This window comes from Callospermophilus lateralis, chromosome 3, assembly GCF_048772815.1.
Source record: "Callospermophilus lateralis isolate mCalLat2 chromosome 3, mCalLat2.hap1, whole genome shotgun sequence".
Classification (NCBI taxonomy): Eukaryota; Metazoa; Chordata; class Mammalia; order Rodentia; family Sciuridae; genus Callospermophilus; species Callospermophilus lateralis.
This window is the reverse complement of record NC_135307.1, coordinates 131,652,380-131,659,959: the sequence shown is the minus strand read 5'-3', so window position 1 is coordinate 131,659,959 and position 7,580 is coordinate 131,652,380.

Genomic DNA, 7,580 nt, shown 5'->3' with positions numbered 1-7,580 from the left:
GCTGTAAAAACCAAGCCTTCCTTGCTTCCTTGCCTGGGGGGTTTCAGATAATGGTGGAAGAATAGTGTTGATCCTCTCAGGAACTGAACTCTTAGGCTACAATCTTTTTCTCCTTCTTGCTTTGTATTAAAATTAGCTAGGTACAGTGGCGGAAGCCTGTAATCCCAGAGACACAGGAGGCTGAGGCTGGAAGATTGCAAGTTCAAGGCTAGCCTGGACAACTTAGTAAGACCTTGTCTCAAAAAATAAAAAGGGCAGGGGATGTGGCTCCGTAATGGAGCATCCCTGGATTCAATCTCCAGCCCTGAAAAACAAAAAATTAGGAGAGAGAAAGGAACTCACACAAAGCAGTCTATATATATATATGGTCTCAAACTGCCCAAATGTAACTGCTAATCTCATTCTACTTGTGTTTGTGACTATGACCCTGGGTTTCCACAGAATAGGATGAAGCTAGAGAAAAGTCCCATTACACACCAACGGTCTTTCTGCTTCTGGTTTCTTCTTAACTCTGGCCCATACCAACCTGAAAGACCTTGATACAGTTGGGAGGCATCTGAGTCCTTATTCAGCAGTTGCAACCTGGACCTGCCTCCCTAGCCTGATAAGAGAGCCTCCAGCGTGGCTGCTTCCTGATTATCCTTGGGACTGTCATGTGTCCTACATTCCTAGAACTCAAATCCATAAATGTGTCTCTGCCACACTGGGCCTGACATGGCTTTGGTGTCTGATGAAGCAAGCCCTGGCTGTGCACGGGCCCTGGGGACTGCGGCTCCCTCACAGATTCCCACGTATTCTACTGGGAATTGTTCCATACTGGCTACTTGCAGGCTTCATTTCCAAATCCCCAAGGCAGGTCCAGTGCCTTTGCCCCAGGCCTCCTTCCCCACCACTGGCAAGCCCACCTCAGCATCAAATAAAAATAGTCCTCTGAAAAGAATCTGATATTCAAAAATGGCAAAATCAGAACTTTGTAGGACTTTCTTATTATGTTTGTTATCGTTTTTAATACTTAGAAAAATTTCAGTATTATGAGACACCAAGGAGTTCAATCCAATTTGGATAATTCTCAGAATTTGCTTTTCAGGGGCTGCCAAAGATGAGAAGCCATCAAAAAAAAAAAAAAAAAAAAAAGGAAAAAGAAAAATACTATTCTCAAAATAGTTCTCTTGAAGTTTCAAACTTCCTGGCACACTTGTGTCTTCAGTGCCTCAAAAACTTCTCCCCCTCCTCCTCTTCATTTTTCCCTTTTCCTGCTTCTTGCAGTCAAGCCCTGAAATAAATCCAGCTGCTGGCTTTGGGAAATTCAGACTCAAGATGGGGGAACAAGAATGTCTTCTGTTGTCTAGTTTCAAACATTTCCAGTCTGTCCTCCAAAGTACTGCCAATCAATCCATCTTTACCTCTCAAAGTTCCCCCCTGGCTTACCAATCAATCAATCAATCAATCAATCAATCAGGACTGGCCTGCAGTGAGGCGTATAAAAGTCCCAGGAAAGGGTTGTTGTCCCCTTTACCCACTGTAGGTCTTACTCCAGCAACACCAGGCTGCTTGCTAACTGCCCCTAAATGGCCCGGCTCTCTGAAGCATTTAAATGCCTGGAATTGCACCCATGTCTGCTCCATGCTCTGGCAAACCCAGACCCATTCTTCAGTCTCAGCCCCATAGCTGTCATCTCTTTGAGGTATCTCCTGCCCTACAAGACCACTGCACCTTGTCCTAGACATCAGCCATTCTGCTTCCTACATCCACAGCCCTGGCTACAAAGGAAGGTCAGAGGGGCTGTGGTATTTTCCCAAACTGACTAGATTAGGGACTGGCATCTGGTCACAGGATACAGCCAATCCATAACAGAGAGCCTCCTATGAATTTTCCTGGAATAAAAAACAATGAGTCATGTCAATCAGACTTCTTTATTCATTTATTCCTTCCCTCTCCAGAATTTAAATCAGGAATCAACAGGTTATTCTAGGAGCTAGAATCAGAAGATTTTATTTTGTATTGGGGATTGGGCCCAGGAGCACTTTACCGCTGAGCTATACCCCCAATCCTTTTTTATTTATTTTTGAGACAGGGTCTTGCTAAGTTGCTGAAGATGGCCTTGAACTTGTGATCCTCCTGTCTCAGACCCCTGAGTTGCTGGGATTACAGGCATGCACCACTGGGCCCAGCTAAATCAGGTTTTTGATCAGGGGGGAACATGATCATTAATGATCATGTAGAAGAGTGGATTTATATAGCAGAGGTTCTTAAAATGTTAAATATGTAAACTCACATGAGGAGCATACTGCTGTCATAATGAAACACAGTTGCTTAAAACAACACAAATTTTAGAGTTTTGCAGGTCGGAAGTGCAACATGGGTTTCATGGGACTAAAATTGAGGTTTCAACAAAACTCCAGTCTTCAGGGGTCCAGGGAGAAGCTGTTTCTTTGCCTCTTTTGTATCTAGAGGTTCCCTGTGTTCCTCTACCCCTGTCTTCAAAGCCAGCACAGCTGTGGTCCTCTGTCTCTTCTTCCTCCATTACATCTCTTTCTGACCCCTGCCAGGAAGGACCTCTGCCTTGAAGAACTCCAATAATGCCCAGTGAGGTGGCACATGCCTGTCATCCCAGCGGCTCTGGAGGCTGAGACAGGAGGATCATGAGTTCAAAGCCAGCCTCAGCAATGGTGAGGTGTTAAGCAACTCAGTGAGACCCTGTCTTTACGGGCTAGGGATGTGGATCAATGGTTGAGTATCCCTGAGTTCAATCACTGATACTCCAGAAAAGAAAAATAACTTGATTAGACCAGATCCACTCACAGAGTCTAGGGTAATATCCCCTTTGCCTTAAAAAAATTATATACATATTTAGCTTTAGGTGGACATAATACATTTATTTATTTATATGTGGTGCTGAGGATTGAACCCAGTGCCTCACACATGCCAGGCAAGAGCTCTACCACTGAGGCACAACTACAGCACCCCCTTTGCCTTTTAAGCTGACGGTCAAAGGTTCCAGGGATTAGGATGTGGACCTCTTTGAAGGAAGGTCAGAGTTCTGTATAGTAGAAGGCAATTTGCTAGAAGGTAGATTTTTCAGGTCCAGGCACAAAGGTCCTAATCTAGGTTTTTCTGAGATGGGCAGGAACCCTAAATAACAGCTGGTGTACACACCATCCTCAGTAAAACACTGATACCATCCACCCAAGTCAGAGAGGAGTGGAGAGGCTGGTGCTGACGAAAGAGTGAAGCAGGCACACTTAGTCACTGCAGGTTCTTCCCCAGGTCAGCAGCCTTGAGGCCTGATGTGTTGTGAAGTCTCTAGTGGCCTGGGGTAGTTTCATCCCTGGAAGAGCTACGTATGCTCTGGGCCTGCTTCTTGGCCACTTATGAGAGCTATCTTGAGGGGAGCCTCCAAACCCATTAACTGTCTTGAGAAGAGCTTCCCAAGTTCCATTAACACCTGCAGTAGGTCATCTCCCCTCTCCAGTGGGACGCGACAAATATGTGGAAAGTAACCAAGTCTTTTCACTGTTGTGTTTCCAGGACCTGAGGCATGAAACTGATCAATAAATATTTGTGAAATGAACACGGGAGTAAATAATTTAAAAGCTATTAAGTATGAGAGAACTGTACAAAGGCAATGAGAAGCCCCCTGGTAGTGGTTGAGTTTCATCTGGAGGATCTTGACCTGGGCCTAAGAAGAGGCGTGGATCTGCAACAGAGAAAGGGTTCTGGGCACTGATAACAGCATGAGCAAGAACACAGAGATAATGTAACAGCCAGGCCTGGGCACAAGCAGATCTGCCCCGTGGTATAGGAAGAAGCCACCTCTGGCAGCTCCGTGTGACAGCAACCAGAAAATGTTGAAGATATTGGAGTGAAGGGACCAGAAATAGGAAAGGGATGATGCCAAGAGGGTAGCAATGGTGGAATAAGGAGACAGGGATGGCAAAGGGAAAGTACAAGGCTGTGCATCTCATTGTGCAAGAGGCAAGAAAAAGGGCAGAAATGGCACCAACACAGTGGTCGGGCCACCATTAGGGTGGGCAAGGTGGGCAGGGGCATCGGGGGAAGGGGAGGTGGTGTGTATACCTGTGGGTGAGGTGGGGCAGAGATGCCCTCCAAGAGCAGGTGCCTGTGCATGGGATGTCCTAGGTGCAAGTGGCTGTTGACAGTGGACTCTGCAGAATCCTTGACACTCAAAGGGAAAAAGAACCAAGGAAGACAGCCCAGGACAGAGCCTTGGAGTTACCCCAGTGCAAACCGAATAGGAAGAGGAAGGGGAGAAGAAAGAATGGGGCAAGTTATGAACAAGGAAAGAAAGTCAGAGAGTCCACAAGTGAGCAGTGAGGGTCTGTGGCCATCAGCAAAGCCAGCCTGCCCTGGTGATGGCCACAGAATAATTTCTACTCAGTGTTCTGGTCTCCCAGCTAAACTCGCACCTGGCTTACCTCATCTCTTTCTGTTAAATGACCCCTGACCTGAAGTCTTTGGTGCCCTCAGGCTGCAGAGAGGGAGCAGATAGTCAGAGCCAAGGGTAACTTCATGGAGATTTCTGCAACAAAGGAACATCTGAATAATTCCCATGTGAAGAGGTGGTGGAAAGGTAGAGCAGAGTGGGGACAGGAACAGAGGATATCTCAGAAGATATGGGTTCTATACATTGACCACGTTGGGACTGTGTGAGTCTCCCCCACCCAACCTTCAAAGACACTTCTGGAGAAAAGTGAGTCCCAGAACTGATTTAAATCAAATTACATGAGTCTGATGGGACAGGGGAACAAAACAGTAATTAACTTCAATGGAGGAAAAATGCATACCATATTCCTTTTGTAAAGGTGAAATTTTTAAGCTGATTCTAAGCCGCAGAGCCTGAGTTAAAGTGTAAAAGACCGGACATTGTGAAGTTTCTAAACTGCAAGGCTTGGGTTAAAAAGTAAAAGACCAAGTATTGTTAAATTCCTCTGCTACCCCTGGAACCTGTAATCTCTGTAGCTGTTAGGACAATACCCGAACTGCCCAGTAAATATTCTCACTGACTCCTCTGGTTGTCTAATAACTTGGGACTCTGAGTAGCCCGGCACATAGGCATCCAGGCCCCAAAAACCAATCAGTTTAAATGTGTACCCCGCTTAGAAGTGACCAATCACCCCTGTCCAATCTGTTCCCGCCAATGAATGTACTAATCAGGTCTCAGAGTTGTTGTTCAATTTTCCCGCGCCTCATGATGATTTGTTTGATGTATGCAAAGCCCCCCGCCCTCTCCAAAAAGTGTACTTAAGCTCTGCCTGACCTCTGCTCTGGGCTCTGGGCTGCTCTATCTTCCTGAGTGAGCCTGGAGCCTCAGCATGCTGAATCAATAAAACCCCTTCTGCCAATTGCATGGAGCTGGTCTCTTGTGGTCTCTCCCTCTGACGCTTCACCGGACCCTTACACTTTATTCTTGAGCTGAATAGGAGTAAAAGATGCATTCACAATTTCTACACATATCTGGGAAAAGGTGGATCTGTGCCTGGCACAGACTCTGCCATGTGAATAATCTTTGGAAACAGCTTTGGAAAAATCTCTTCTGATAAGATGAGGCTCTGAGATTAGCTTTTTCTCCTGCAGCCAGGCACAAAAACACACACTCTCACTGCCTTCTACTTAGAACACTGGCCTCTGAACAAGGAAAGCACCTCCCTGGTCTGAGAAAAGCTGTAGTGTGGCCCCAATGAGGCAGAATGTGATCAGCCCAGAGGCAGGCATCCCCGAAGCACCCCCGTGCAGGAGCCTGTCCAAAAGAGGAACCAGAAATGCTGGCATGCTAAAAAAGCAAAAAACAAACAAACAAAAAATCCCTCCTTGTGTTCCCAAGTACTATGCTTCACTCCACATGGCCACTCTGACTTTGGCTCAGGAAGTGACCTCACAGGATACAAGCCTACTTGGGGACAACAAGAACTTCCAAAATATCTTATTCAGGCACAAAGGGCTTCTTAAATATTTTTGTTAGCTTAAAAACAGACAAAAGGGGCTGGGGCTGGGGCTTAATGGTAGAGTGCTTGCCTAACATGTGCAAAAGCACTGCGTTCGATTCTCAGCACCATAAATAAATATAAGAATAAAATAAAGGTCCATCAACAACTAAAATAAAAAAAAAAACAGACACAAATGTTTTATCGAACTATGTATTTCTACATAAACAATTCTATTACAACAAAATCAGGTAAAGCTTACAAAGATACACAAATCTTCAAAGGAAAGTAACTTTTCCCTTAAATATAAAAACATAATTTGCCAAATAACATCAAAGAGGAATACATAAAGCAAAAATGGTTAGATACACAAGAGAAATAGACAAATACAATAGTAGCAAGAACCAATGTTATCTTTCTTAGTCTTTAAATAATTAAATAATTAAAAACATATGAAGAAGAGAGTACAATACCACTTAGTCTTTAATTTTTAGGCAAAAATTAAAGGTCTATAATATACTTAATAAGGCCAAATTAATATATACAGGTTGAATTTTGTTCCCTTCAGAGAATATATCTTTTCTAGTTTCCTGGGGATATTTATTAAAACTAAGAATTTATTAAGTCCTAGGAAAACATCAATAAATTCCCAAATGCACAAACTGTATAGGTCATACTGTCTTTGACAAGGCAATAAAACTAGAAGTTTGTAACAAATGTTAAAAGCATCAACAACAAATATCAGACTATCTGGAATTCTATAATTTCAAATAACTCTTCAGTATAAAATAAAGTTAAATCTGAAATCAGAAATTATTTATAACATAGAACACCATACATAAAAATTTAAGAGTTATAATTGAAGACATATTCAGAGGAAAAGTCATAGGCTTAAAATGCTAGTAACTATGCAAGAAAAAGTTATAATGGAAATCAGTTTGAGGAGGTGGAAAAATAAAAAAAATTAAGAAAGGACTTAAGAGCAAAAACAAATAAAAACCATAAGATGGTAAATTCAGGTATAAATCCCAGAACTGGTTCTTTTAAAAGACTAATAAAATAGACCAGCTCTGGAAAAACAAAAGAAGAATAACAAGGGAAAGCACACACACAACATTATGAATGAGAAAGAAGAATAAAGCAATTCCAATCCAACATATTTGAAAATCAACAGAATCATTGCAGTTTGAAGAGAACATTGAATGTGAAAAAAAAAATTGAAAACATTATCAAAGAACTATTTTCTAAAAAGGCACTAGACTTGGACAGTTTTGTATATGTTATAAAAACTTCAAAGAGCAAAAAATTCTAAATATTATTTAAACTGTTCTAGGGCATAGAAAAAGAGAGCTTCTCAAGTTCTTTTTTTTTTTTTTTAAAGAACATAAATATAACTGACAAAGACAGCAGAAAAAAATCCCAACTGTTCATCTTATTAAGATACAAAAATTTCTAAAATAAAACGAGCAAACCAAATCCATAATATTTTCTCATTGTAAAGCTCTTGTCTTTATTATACAAATAATACACAATATTTGTAGAAAAATCAGAAAATGCAGAAAAGAAACACAAAATAAAAATCCACCTTGGACCAACCTATCACAAATAACCACTGTTAACATTGAAAGGAGATATATA